Source organism: Chrysochloris asiatica, unplaced genomic scaffold (assembly GCF_000296735.1).
Source record: "Chrysochloris asiatica unplaced genomic scaffold, ChrAsi1.0 scaffold00020, whole genome shotgun sequence".
Lineage (NCBI taxonomy): Eukaryota > Metazoa > Chordata > Mammalia > Afrosoricida > Chrysochloridae > Chrysochloris > Chrysochloris asiatica.
The window spans coordinates 28,558,033-28,573,579 of NW_006408538.1; positions in this window are offsets into that span (position 1 = coordinate 28,558,033).

Here is a 15,547-nt window from a genome sequence, read left to right on the forward strand (position 1 = left end):
TTTTCATTGATTACCTTAATAATTCTGGGGTTCACATTTAGGTCTTTAATCCATGATGAGTTGGTTTTTGTATATGGCGTGAGGTAAAGGTCTTGTTTCAATCTTTTGCATAAGGATTTCCAGTTCTGCCAGCACCATCTGTTGAAGAGACAATGTCTTCCCCTCCTCAGTGTACTTTGGTCCTTTTTCAAAGATCAATTGGCTGCACGTGGATGAGCTAATGTCTGGGTTCTCAATTCTGTTCCATTGATCTATGTATCTTTCATTGTACCAGGACCAGGTTTTTTTGACCACTGTAACCATGCAGTAGATTTTGAAATCAGGGAGTGAGAGGCCTCCAACTTTATTCTTCTTCTTAAGCAGTGCTTCCCTTATCCTTGGTCTCTTTCCTTTCCAATATAAAGTTTGTGATTCTTTTTTCCATCTCTTTAAAGAATGTCGTTGGAATCTGGATTGGGATTGTGCTACAGTGTTAAGTCTTCCTATCCAGGAGCATGGTATATTTTTCCATTTTTGTAAGTCTCTTTTGGTTTCTTGTAGTAGTGTTTTGTAGTTGTCTTTGTATAGGTTCTTTGTTTCTCTGGTTACAGTTATTACTAAGTATTTCATCCTTTGGGTGGCTATTGTAAATGGTATTGCTTTCCTAATTTCCTTTTCAGCATTGTCATTATTGGTGTAGAGGAATCCAACTGATTTTTGTGTGTTGATATTGTACCCTGTCACTTTGCTGAATCTTCCAATGAGTTCCAATAGTGTTTTTTGATTGTTGTTTTTTTGCTGAATCTTTGGGATTTTCTATGAATAGGATCATATCATCTGCAAATAGAGTTTTATTTCCTCTTTGCCAATTTGGATGCCTTTAATTTCCCTATCTTCCCTTATACCTCTGGCTAAGACTTCCAAAACAATATTGAATAGGAGTGATAATAAAGGACATTCTTGTCTGGTACCTGTTCACAAGGGGAAAGCTTTTAGTTTCTCTCCAATTGAGAGTGATGTTAGCTGTTGGTTTTGTATATATGTTATTAATTATGTTGACGAATTTCCCTTCAATTCCTACTTTGTTGATTATTTTTATCAGGAATGGATGTTGGATTTTGTCAAATGCCTTTTCTGCATCAATCAATACGATCATGTGGTTCTTTTCCTTTTTCTTATTTATATAGTGGATTATAGTGATTGTTTTTCTAATGTTGAACCATCCTTGCATCTGTTTTATGAAACCCACTTGGTCATGATGTATATTTTTTTGATGGGTTGTTGGATTCTGTTGGCTAGGATTTTGTTGAGAATTTTTGAGTTTATGTTCATGAGGGATATTGGCCTATAATTTTCTCTCTTAGTAATGTTCTTCCCTGGTTTTAGTATGAGGGTTATGCTTGCTTCATAGAATGTGCTAGGGAGTTTTCCATCCTCTTCTATATTCTAGAATAATTTGAGTAGAATTGGTTACAGCTCTTCCCTGAATATTTGGTAAAACTCACCAGTGAAGCCATCTGCACCTGGACTTTTTTTGATTGGGAGTTTTTTGATGACCTGGTCAATTTCTTCCTTTGTTATAGGCCTGTTAAAAGTTTCCTGCTTCACTCTGTGTAAGTTTAAGTAGGTCGTGCTTTTCTAAAAATGTATCCATCTCCTCTAGGTTTTCAAATTTATTGGAGTACAACTCTTCATGTTCTGTTATTATCCTTTTTATTTCTATTGGTTCTGTTGTGACATCACCCATGTGGTTTCTTATGCATGTTATTTGTGTCTTCTCCCTTTTTTCTTTTGTTAGGTTTGCCAATGGTTTATCAATTTTATTAATCCTTTCAAAAAACCAGCTTCTTGTCCTGTTGATTCTTTCTATAGTTTTTTCTGTTTTCTATCTTGTCTATTTATGCTCTGATCTTTGTCATTTCTTTCTTCTGTTGACTTTAGGCTTACTTTGCTGGTCTGTTTCTAGTTGTTGGAGATGTTGTGTTAATGTGTTGATTTGTTTCTTCTTTCTTCTTTTTGGATGTGTGTATTTATTGCAATAAATCGTCCTCTCAACACCGCTTTTGCCATGTCCCAAAGATTATGGCATGCTACATTTTCATTCTTATTTGTTTCTAGGAACTTTGTGAATTCAAGTTTATTTTTTCTACTTCCCAGTTGCTTTTCAACGGGTGTTATTCTGTTTCTGTGGATTTGAATTTACTTCGTTGGTCTTCCTATTGTTGATTTCTAATTTTATAGCATTGTGGTCTGAAAAGATACTTTGTAGTATCTTGATGTTTGTAAATTTATGGAAGCTTGTTTTGTGGCCTAACACATGGTCTATTCTGGTGAATGTTCCATGTGCACTGGAAAGAATGTATATTATGCTGTTGTTGGGATGAATGCTCTTTTTAAATCTATGAAGTTCCATTGGCTGATTGTGTTCTGTAGTTACTCTGTGTCTTTGTCAAGTTTCCTTCTGGTTGTTTTATCCAATTTTGAAAGTGGTGCATTAAAATCTTTCAGTATTATTGTTGACTTTTCTGTTTCTTTCTTCAAATCAATTAGAATTTGCTTGATATATTTTGGAGTTCTTTCATTGGGAGCATAGATATTTATTATGGTTATGTCATCTTGTTCCATTGTTCCTTTAATCATGAGATAATGTCCATTTTTATCTATCATGCTGGTTTTTGCCTTAAAGTTTATTTTATCAGAGATTAGTACTGCCACTCCTATTCATTTTTTTATTGCAATTAGCTTGGTATATTTTTTTCCATCCTTTGACTTTTAGTCTGTTTATGTCTTTGTATGTAAGGTGTGTCTCTTGCAGACAGCATATTGAAGGATCTTGTTTTCTTATCTATTCTGCATCTCCATTCTTATCCATATTCTCCATCTCTTAACTGGTGCACTTAATCCATGTATATTCAGTGTAATTATCGATAGATATGGATTAATTGCTGTCAGTATGTTTTTTGTTTTGTTTTTTGGGTTTTTTTGTGGTGCTGCTAGTTTCTTTGCTGTCCATGTCTTCCTGTACTGAATTCATGGTTTTTGTGTTCTTTCTTGTCAGTGTCTTCATAGTTTTAACATTTCGATGTTCTTCTTGGATTTTCATTTTCTTGGTATGTTGTGAAGTATTAATTTTCTTTGAGATTACCTTATGTTCTATTAACTTTTCCCTCCAAATTTAAGACAGTCTCTTTTATCCTGTACTCTACCTGACCTTCTCACCACCTGGATCTCTGTTCCTATGTATTTATCTTCTTTCACATTGTAATTGTTTTGATCATAGACTGACCTCCTCGATCCTCTGTTCTTATCATTTTATTCTGTTCTTGATGCTTCCATTTGTTGAGTTCAGGGTGATGCTGCCACGTACATCATTCTGTAGTTGTTGTCTGCTCTTGAGGGTTCTCAGTCCACAGAACATCCTTTAGGATGTTTTTCATAGCAGGGTTGGCTTTGGCAAAATCCCTTAGCTTCTGTTTATCCTGGAATGTTTTGATTACAGTCTCATGTTTGATTGACAACTTTGCAGGGTATAGTATTCTTGGCTGGCAATTTTTTTTTTTTCTTTTAGAGTTTTATATATGTCTCCCCATTGCCTTATTTCCTGCATGGTTTCTGTTGAGAGATCCAAGCTTAATCTCATTTGCTTGACTTTGTATATAACACTTCTCTTTTCCCTAGCTGCTTTCAAGATTCTCTCCTTATCTTTGATTTTGGAGACCTTGATAATTATATGTCTTGGTGATTTACTTTTGGAGTCTCTCCTTCCTGGGTTTGTTGAGCTTTTTGAATGTATATCTTTTCATTTTTCAGGATGTTAGGGAAACTTTCTTCCAGTAGCTCTTCAATTATTTCCTCTGTGGACTTGTGCGATTCTTCCTGTTCTGTAATGCCAATAATTTTTAAGTTATTCCTCTTTTCATGTTGTCCAACATGAACCTTAGACTTTCTTCAGATTATTTAGTCCTTTTTTCTGCTTGCTCTTCTATCTTTTTAGTATTGAGAAATTTGTCTTCCAGCTCACTATTTCTGGCTTCCATCTCTTCAGTTCTACTCCTTTGCCCTTTCAGTGTATTGTTCATTTCTGATATTCTATTATTAATCATTTGGACCTCTTTTTGTAGGTTTTGAATTGTTTCCAATGCTGTATCTATCTTATTTGATTGTTTCTGTAGCACTTTCCTGACTTCTTCCTTATTTTTCTCAACTACTCTGTAAAGTGTTTTGATACATTTCATTATCATTTTTCTGAATTCCATCTGAGGCATTTTCAAGGCCTGCCCTCCTTTCATTATGAAGTCTAGGTCTATTTTCATTTCATTTGTCTCAGTCACTATATCTTGTTTCTGGATATGTCCAGAGATGGCCATCTGTTTCTTGGGCATATTCAGTAGTTGGCTGTGACCTTAATACTTAGGTCCATGTATGCTTTGGTATTTTATTATGTTTTCTGATTCACTCCAGTTAAATGCAATCAGTATATGGGCTTCCCTTTTCACTTTTCTTATTACTCAATGCAGTTGTTGGCTCCCTACCTGGTGTATGACAGCTGGTATTGGTTCTTGCTTGGATGGTGGGATTTTATAGGGTGTGATTGTATCTTGACTATATGACCACCATTGCTGTCTCTTCTTGGGTATTGTAGAGAAAGAAAGAGCCCCCTAAAGGCAAAGAGGGGACCAAAAACAAAACAGCAACAGCAAAAAAGACAGATCGGGTATGTAGTCTAAAATCATAGAAAAGAGGGGGGGAAATTCTGTACCCCCATATGAGTATGACTTTACTATCTCTTTCTCAGCTTCTTGCCTTCAAGGCTGCCTGAGAAATTTCAAAATGCCACTGTTGATCATTATGATGTAACTTAGGATTTAATTTTCACCCTGTCTCCTTTTTAGTCTGTTTCTCTCCTGCTCCCCAACCCCTATTCAGACCTTTTTACTAGAGATGAACAGTTTAGGGCTCGCTGTGGTCATTTTACACTGCCATTTGGTTTTAAGTGGAAACTGTCCCTTTAAATTTTGAGCAGATCTTTGTGCATGCATAATAGAACCTCTGAGGGTGGGGGGTGTCCACTTACTAAAGACACCCTTTTTTGTCACCAGAATAGAGGTGCACAGACAACGATAGACCAATGAACAGATACTAAAAGAAAAATAAAGAAAGAAGAAGAATGTCCACACCTTTATCTCCAAGGATTGGTTAGGAGTCAGGCATCCATGTTGGCTCTGATCCTTCCCCGACTCCGTCTCACCCAAGATAGCCCCTCTGGGAGCTGCTAAGGCTGGCAGAGCTGCAAGCACTGGTTTTCTTGCTTCCACTACAAATTCCATTGGCTGTAAGCCTTCGTACTTTCTAAATATTTCTTTATATGTGGTTCAGAGTTTGGGACCATCCCTAGACCTGCTTCATCCAGTATTCTGTGTTATTGCTGATGGAGATCCTCACTGCACTGCTCCCTGATCAAGCCCAGCCATCAAGGACTGCCTCCTCCATTTGATTTCTTAACCGCTGCTTTCATAAACAGTTTATTGTGAATCTAAGCAAAATGAAGACTTTGACAACCTCACACCTTTCTCCATCATTATGTCATTTATTGGTCCAATTGTAAGGAATTCTGTTTTCTTTATACTGAGGTACAATCCATACTGAAGGCTGTAGACGTGGATCTTCATTAGTAAATATTACAAATCTTCACTTTCAACAATCCAAGTTGAGTCATCTGTATATTACATAGGTTGTTAATTCTCCTTCTAATCCTGATACCACATTCTTCATATAATCTGGCTTTTTTGATTATTTGCTCAGCACACAGATTGACTATTATGGTGAAGTGATATAAACCTGGAATACAACTTTCTTAATGAAAAACCATTCAGTGTCCCTTTGTTCTGTTCTAATGAGTGTCTCTTGATCTACTTATAAGCACAATTAAGTGTTCTGGAATACCGATTCTTCACAATGTTATTCATAGTTTGTTATGATTCACATAATTGAATGCCTTTGCATAGTTAATAAAGTACAAGTAAACACTATTCTGGTATTCTCTGCTTTTAGCCAAGATTCAAGAGACTTTTGGAAGTGCTTAATTTTCTAGGGTAAAAAAAATCGCTGGGCACCTGGTTCTTTTCACAGTGACAAAGATGTTTAGAGAAAAGCCATTGCTTTGTGTAATTATTGGTTATCCAATAGTTTGCAAAAGGTCTCGGTGTTTCCAGCAATTGGGTGATCCGGTATGGAATGCAGCTTACATGTCCTTTCAAACAGTATGACAAAAAACATGGGTGCGCACCAGTGCTCTGGGAATACCCCCATCCTCCTCCATATCCAAAGCTCACAAAGAGGGTGATTTGGTGGGCTTTTAAGCTGCAGGTCTTCAAAGATCCTGGAATTTTTCCTTCTGGGTGCAGAGATAAGCATTAGCATAGACCAGCTTGAAGCACTTTTACAAAAGCTCTAGTCAGCTTGAGATTCAGTTTAATATTCAGTCAACCTTTTTCAGTCTAATGTCTCTTTGGCAAAGAGAGAGATCCATACAGGAAGTACAGAGTTCTGCTTTCAGTCTGTCCTCCATCAAAATTGCTTTCTTAACCTTTCCTGAAATTCTTACGCAAAATTCTAAAAAGTGTAAAGAACTTTTTAAAATCCTTAACTTGGTCGTAAGGGCAGTGGTAGTTCTGTGGTAGAATCCTTGCCTTCTATGCAGGAGACGCAGGTTTGATTCCCAGTCCATCATTTCATCACAGCAGTGGTGTGATGCTGATCAGGTTTCAGTGGAGTTTCCAGACTGACATGGATTACGAAGAAAAGCTTGGTGAACTAATTCCAAAACTCAGTCAATGAAAATCCTATGGCTCACCAAGGTCTGAGCTCATGGTCATACATCATGAGCCAGCTTGACAGCAGCTCACAACAACATGGTCATAGTGTTTACCTGAGGTTCAATATTGCCGATGCCCTTTGGAAGGTCACAGATACGTATCTATTTCGACCTTGTAGGCAACCTAACTTCTCTGGAAAACTGGCTGGTGGTGGTGGTAGTAGAGACAGGGTTTCTGAGGCTGTAGATCTTTACTGGAGCAGAAAGCCTCATTTTTCTCCTGTGGAACCACTGGTAGTTATGAACTGCTGACAGTAAGATTAGCAGCCTGACTCATAACCTCTATGCTACCAGAGCTCCTTAAACTGGCTATAAGCTTTGCATATGCATATTTTCTGGTAGTATTATAATTGGTACACTCCTTTTGGAAATAACCCCTATCCAGCATTGCTCTGAGTCAGACTGACTCACAGCACTCCACCACCACCACAAATATTCTACTGCTTTTCACATCTAACCTAAATATGAAAAATTATTGTTGTTGTTGTTATGTGCCGTGGAGTCGTTTCCAACTTATAGGATCCTGAACAGGGTTTCCGAGGCTGTAAATCTTTACAGGAGCAGAAAGCCTCATCTTTCTCCCACGGAACAGCTGGCAGTTTCGAACTGCTGACCCTGAGGTTCTCAGCCCAATTCGTAACCACTATGCTACCAGAGCTCCTTACAACATATATAATTCTGTTCATTATATTACATAATGACAAGATTAAGCAGATTATAGTAATTATGCATATACAATATTATGAGTAATTAAAAGTACAGGTTATGAAAACTATATAAACTCAAATATTGCATGATCCCATTCATAAGAAATAACTAAAGCAGATAAATTCACTGAGACAAAAGAAGTTTAGTGGTTACCAGAGGATAGACAGACAAAGGAATGGAGATTTAGAAACACTTGTTATTTCATTTTAGTTTTTTATCATCATTCAACAGTATTTGCTTCTATTCCCTCTGATGGTTTTTTTGTTTGTTTGTTTGTTTTTTATGTGCACAAAAGCACTCAGAAATATATAATCATATAAACAAAGGGCACATTCTGCAAGCCTGCCTCCTGGCTGCTAGCACAGTCTTTCTCTTTCCACGAGTCTAGAGTCCTCAGTTGCTCCCTATCTCTGTGTTATACTGTGGAACGCAGGAATTTTCAAGTTCTCCATGATGTCCATTCACCACCCTTTTGTCAGTTTGTCATACTCATGTTGGATGTTGTGTCACTAGCATTTCAAAAACTGGTTACCCATGGTGGACAAGTCTCATCACAGCTTCAAGATAAACTAGGAAGAAAGGGCTAATGATCTTTTTCTGAAAAATAGCCAATGAAAACACAACAGAATATTGCGTAACTGGATTAAAGCATGCCAACAATTACAGAGATGACACAGAATAGGGAGCAGTTTGTTCTGTTGTGTGTGGGGTCTTCAGGGCATGGAGTCGACTCAATGGCAACTGACAACAACAACATTATGCTCATGGACTCTTCTTTTTCAAAATATTTGTTCTTACTTTTTACCAGTGGGGTAATATTAATTGAATTTTATTTTAATGGACAGCTTTCTGCTCTTTAGGATGCTCAAAGTGAGTTGATTTTCCTGAATAAATAAGTATGCTGAATGCTGCACAAACACCAGGGCAAAAGAATCCGTTTACAGGCTACAGGCAATGGTTATACAACATGATTAATGTAGTCAAATCACTAAATTGTACCATTAAAAACGTTGAGTTAGCAAATGCTGTATCATACATTCTTTATCCACAATAAAAAATGTATACAGGTAGATACAAGCATGAAGATAGACTGACAAGACTTGAAATGAAAGCAAGCTGTCTCTATATAAAAGTCAAACATACTACTAATATGTGGAAATGCTTAAAAGAACAATTTCACCTCTAAAAGCAGACTGATCTTAGATTACCTCTGTCAGTATTTAGTATAAAATGTGTATGTGTGCAATAAAATGTTGGAATTCTAAAAAAGTTAAAGAAAACGGAGAATCAAGATTCCTCATTAGAACACACAATCTGCTGCACAAAAGCAGGAGTTAGAAGGTCTGAGAAGCCCAGGCTAAACACAAGCTCTTAGTAATGGCAGCATTTAACACAGGGAAACGAGAAAAGACAGAGTAGGACTTTCCTCTGTTGCTGCCTGACTTTGGGAAGGAATTGTTATTGTTGTTAGGTGCAGTTGAGTCGATTCTGATGCATAGCAACCCTATGCACAACTAAACAAAATAATGCCTGGTCCTGTGCCAGCCGCACAATCGTTGCTACATTTGAGCCCACTACTGCTGCCATTGTGCCATTTCTCCAGTGACTGGTCCCACCTGACAATATTTCTGAAATATGGCCTTCTTTGCTTCCAAAGAACATTCTGGCTATACTTCTTCTTCCAACACAGATTGGTTTGTTCTTTGGTGGACCATGGTACTTTTAATATTCTCCTCCAACATCATAACTCAAATGCATCAATTCTTCTACTGTCTTCCTTATTCACTGTCCAACTTTCACCTGCATATGAGGTTACTGAAAATATCAGGGCTTGGATCAGGTGCACCTTAGTCTGCAAACTGACATGTTTGCTCTTGAACACTTTAGAAAAGGTTTTGTGCAGCAGATTTGCTTAATGTAACACATCAGTTGATTTCTTGACTGCTGCTTCCTTATGTTCAGTTCCTTGACTGAGTGTTGATGGTTGATCCAAGCAAAGTAAAACCTTTGACAACTTCAATCTCCTCTCCATTTATATAGATGTTTATTGGTCCAGTGGTGATAATTATTGATTTCTTTACATTTAGCTGCAACCCATATTGTGATCTTTGATCATCATCAGTAGGTATTTTCAGCAAGCAAGGTTGTATCACCTGCATATCACAGGTTGTTAATAAGTATTGTTCCAATAATTATGCCACATTTTTCTTCATATAATCCAGCTTCTTGAATTATTTGCTCAGCATACAGATTCAGTAAGTATGGTGAAAGAATACAACCCTAGCACACATCTTTCCTAATTTTTAACCATTCAGTGTTGCCTTGTTTGTTTGAAGATCTGCCACTTGGTCTATGTACAGGTTCCTTATGAGCACAATTAAGTGTTCTAGGATACTCATTCTCCACAATATTTTCCATAGATCCTCATGATCCACACAATCAAAAACTTTTTCATAGTGAATAAAGCTCAGGTAAATATCTGTCTGGTATTCTCTCCTTTCAGCCAATATCCATCTGACATGAGCAATTATATCCCTTGTTCAATGTCCATTTTAGCTCACTAATGCCTAGAATTTCTATGTTCATGTGTTCCATTTCATTTTTGACAATTTCCAATTTTTCTAGATTCCTAGTTTATACATTCACGTTCTGATTATTGATGGATGTTTATAGCTGTTTCTCTTCGTTTTGAGTTGTGCCCCATCAGCAAATCAAGCTCCCAAAGGCTTTCCTCCATTTGTGTCATCACTTTGCGGAGGCAGCTCTTTTCCAGTCGCATTTTGAGTGTCTTCCATCCTGATAGACTCACCCTCTGGCACTAGAGCTGACATTATTCTGGTGCTAACAGGGTTAATTTGTATGCTGAGCAAATACTATGAGAAGCTGGGTTCTATGAAGGAAAACGTGGCATCAGGATTGGTGGAAGACTCATCAACAACCTGCAATATGCTGATGATACAACCTTGCTTGCTGAAAGTGAAGAGGACTTGAAACATATACTTATGAAGATCACAGAGCACAGCTTTCTATATGGATTACATCTCAATGTTAAGTAAACAAAAATCCTCACCACTGGACCAATAAAGAGCATTCTAATCAATGGAGAAGAGATTGAAGTTGTCAAGGACTTCATTCTTCTTGGATCAACTGTCAACATTCACATTCACGGAAGCAGCAGTCAAGAGATCAGACAACGTATTGCATTGGGCAAATCTGCTGCACAGGAACTTTTTAAAGTACTGAAGAGCAGAGATGTCAGCTTGAGGACTAAGGTACGCCTGACCCAAGCCATGGTATTTTCAATAACCTCATATGGATGCGAAAGCTGGATAGTGAATAAGGAAGATCGTAGAAGAATTGATGCCTTTGAGTTGTGGTGTTGGAGGAGAATACTGAAAGTGCCATGGACTGCCAAAAAAACCAATAGATCTGTTTTGGAAGAAGTACAACCAGAGTGCTCCTTGGAGGCCAAGATGGCTAAGTGTCATCTATCCTACTTTGAACACATTGTCCGGAGAGAACAGTCACTGGAAAAGGATGTCATGCTGGGTAAGGTGGAGGGTCAGAGAAAAAGAGGAAGACCCCCAATGAGATGGATCAGCCAGGTGGCATCATTGATGGCGTCAAGTGTGGCAGCGGTAGTGAGGTTGGCCCAGGATCAGACATTGTTTTGTTCTTCTGTGCATGGGGTCACTATGAATCAGTTCCTACTTGATGTACCTGACAACAACAACAACAACAGGGTTCCATTGCTATTCATGGTTTTCAGTGAGTAAATATTCAAAAGTAGTGTGTCTCTCCTTCTTCCTTGTCTTGTCTTTTGTCTGGAAGCTCAGCTGAAAACTGTTTGCCATGGGGGACCCTTTTAGTGTTTAAAAAACCTGTGGCATTGCTTCCAGAATCACAGAAACACACAATCCACCACAGCATGACAAACTGACAGATTAATGAATGGTGCTTGAGAAGGCATGGAGAGTACAAGTTCACAGTGACATGTTTAGTCAATCCAGGCTCCATGAGGCTGTTTAATTCTATAGCCACTCAGTTTGATTTGAGTCAGAAGATGATGCTCTAAGTTAGAGCTTCTGAGAGTAAAATATCACAAATGTCTGCCCTTTGATTCTGAACTCCTCTTGTGGTAGTCGGAGCCCCATTCCTAGGAGTCAAATATCGACCTACTCATAGGCCTCTAAACCAGGCAAAAGGTAGAAACTAGTCCTGCTGTTTAAGACATGCAAGATCAAGATCTTATATCCTGGTAGCATTTCTTAGAGTTTCACACCAAATCCTACAGCTCTGCCTCAAGTCAAACTCCATTCTTTAAGCAAAAGAACTCTTTGTGCAACCAGAAAGCAAATAGAACAGTCTAATAACTAGTTTTCTTGAATACAAGAAGTGACTTTGCCCACTGTCCTAAGCTAAGTCCCATAAACTCTCTTGTCTTTTTTCCAGGCTTGAATTTTTTTCAGCTTCTTAATCATTCTGGACATTCTCAAGGCGCTCTATCTTCTCCCAAGTGCTCTTAAAAACTGTTCTTTTGTATGAACTAAAAGGCAGATTGAAGCATTCCGTGCACCCAGAAAGCTCTAGCTTTGCTTAATAAATAAATAAACAAAAAAAACTTATTTGAGAAATGAGTCAGAGATGCTAAAGTAACTCCCAGAACCATGGATTTTTCTCCCCAGGGACTTGCTGGTTTAGCTCCACTGTAGACATTTCACATCCTATAGAGAGGTATGAGATGTGAATGGCTCAGGACCTGTCATCATTTACAGAAAACACCTTCACCTTCATGAGCTTCTGTGTTCATCAGAGGTGATTCAAACCAGGTCCCGACCAAGGGCATTTTCTTACAGATCACAAGTAAAGAAAAGCAGAGATTTGTTCCTTTCTATAAAAATATGCATGCTGATAACACCACAGTTGTAGATGTATAATTTTTCTAATTTGATCACCTTTCAGCAATGAAAGACCTGGATTCTGTCCCATTCCATCAGAGGAGCTACTCTGGGGTTTGTCCAGGAAAAAGGAGGCACAGTGCAGGATCCAGGATCAAAGATAACTCAAATGTCACCTTCAGGATTCAGCTTAAATTTCCCACCACCTGTGGAGTGTTGCTATGGCATAAGCACTGGACTGCTAACTGCAAAATCAGTGGTTGAAACCCACTATCCACCCTTTGGAAACTTTATACAAGGACACTAGAGTCAGAGCTGACTCGATGGCACTTAACAATGGGCAGAAACAGTACCCTGTTCTCTGTATTTCTATATCCCTGGGGTAGCTCTTTTGCAGCACAGAGTGGCATTTCCTATTCATCAATAAGCCGTGAATTTCCTGTATTCTCAAATCCCTTGGTGGCACAAATGGATAATGCGCTTGGATTCTAACTGAAAGGTTCAAAGTCACCTCGAGGCATCTCAGAAGAAAATCTTGGTAATCAAATTCTGAAAAACCAGTCATTAAAAATCCCATGGGACATAATTTTACTATGACACACAAGAGGTACCGTGAGTGAGAATCTACTTGGAGACAACTGAAGTGTGTGTATTTGAATCCTCAGTGTGGGCCATCAAATCTTTCCTGAGTTTCTAACTACTTCTTCCTGGAAACCAGACTACCTGTTCTTTCTTTTATAGAAAACTAGTAGATCTTAAGATGGAAAGATTGGCATCTCCATTTTTGTCTAGACAATGCAGTGCTCATTGAGAGCACTGGAAATTAATTGTAAGATCCAAAGGGCACATGTTATCATCTGGGCTCAAAGTCCCAGCCTTCTGAGATGGTGGTGGTAGTGGTTATGTGCCGTGGAGTCGGTTCCAACTCCTAGGGACCCTGCACAGGGTTTCCGACGAGGCTGTAAATCTTTATGGGAGCAGAAAGCCTCATCTTTCTCCCGCAGGACAACTGGTAGTTTCGAACTGCTGACCTTGAGGTTCTCAGCCTGATTTGTAACCACTACGCTACCATGGAAGATCCATGAAAATCAGGATGTCAGAACATGCTAATGCCTGACACCTCCATGCGCTAATAGCACTTACCCTCTTTTTTGGAGAGGTCACAGGAAAGGATGATTTCAGTTTTATTAGAAGTCACAAACTTGCAAGTTCCAAAAACAAGGAGATGCTGCTTTCATTGCATAAAATCAGCAACTCTTTTTATTATTATTATTATTATTATTATTATTATTATTACTTAATAAACAATTTTGATGAAGCCAAATTCTGATGGATATTCTCATACTCTATTATTCATGATGGTCTGGACAGCAGAAATTGGTATATATTTTCCAAATCGCAGAACATACTCATAGATAGTAGTCACAGATATAAACAAAGATAAATGAATTGGTATGCTATTTAAAGCATTACTTTTACATATGAAAAATACAAAACGATATCAAATGAGCAACAAGCACAGAGATGCATTAGATTATAATCAACTGTGCTGCACCACTTATCTGTCAGTTTGTCGTGCTGTGGTGACTTTTGTTTGGGAATCTATGCCACCAGTTCACCCATGGTAGTCAGGTTTCAGTGGAGCTTCCGGAAAAAGATAGATGAGTAAGCAGGACCTGGCAATCTACTTGCGAAAACATTGGGCAATGGAAATCATGTGAATAGCAGTGGAACATTGTATGACATCATGTCAGAGGAGGAGCCCATCAGATTGAAAGACTAGAAGAGCTACTTTCTCAAAGCCAAGGCCACCTTGAGCACAGTAAAGAGTAAAGCTGTTATGATCTTCATTCGTTAATGTGGCATGACTCGAAATGAGAAGAAGCAGCTGTAAACACGCATTCATAACTGGAACATGCTGTATAAACTATGAATCTAGGAAAATAAGAAGTCATCAAAAATGAAATGCATAAAGATCAACATCCCAGGCATTAGCATTAGTGAACTGAAATGAACTAGTATTGACCATTTTGAATTGGAGAGTCATATGACCTACTATGGAGTCTTGGTGTGGCACTGTAGGATAAGCATTGGACTGCTAACTGCAACGTTGGCAGTTCAAACTAACAGATGCTCCTCAGAAACCTTATACCAGGTTCCCTATGAATCAGAACTATGGCACTTAACAACCACAACATGACCTACTATGCCAGGAATGACAAACTGAAGTGGAATGACACCATATTCATTGTCAAAAAGAACATTTCAACATCAATTCTGAAGTACAACACTGTGAGTAATAGGCTACTATCTATGCTATACAAGGAAAACCAGTTCATATGACTATTTTTCAAATTTATGAATCAACCATTAATGCAAACGATACAGAAATTAAAGTTTTTACCAACTTCCAAAGTCTAAAATTGATTAAACATGCAATCAAGATGCATTAATAATCACTGGTAATTTGGATTTGAAAGTTGGAAACAAAGAAGGATCATTAACTAGAAAATAGGACTTTGCTGATAAAATCAATGATAGAGATCACAGGATTTATGAGACCAATGAGCTAACTATTATGAACACCTTTCATCCCCAACAGTACAAATGGGAACTATACACATGGACGTTGCCTGATGGAATACACAGGAATTAAATCAACTACAGATGTGGAAAGAGATGATGGAGAAATTCATTATCATCAGTCAGAACAAGGGCTGGGCTGACTGCAGAACAGTCTATAAATTGCTTGCATGCAAGTTCAGGTTAAAGCTGAAGAAAATTAAAAGTAGCCCATGAGAGCCTAAATAAGACCTTGAGTATATACCATCTGAATTTAGAGACAATCTGAACAGATTTGATACATTAAACACTAATGATTGAAGATCAGACAAGTTGTAGAATGCCAAAAGAATGCTGTACATGAAGAAATTAAAAGGTCATTAAAAAGACAAGAACAAGACAAAAAATGGCTGCCAGAGGTACTCTGAAACTTGCTCTAGAGCATAAAGAACTAAAGTGAATGGGAACAATGATGACAAATTGAACAGAAATTATCAAAAGGCAGTTGATTGGTACTGGTACAATG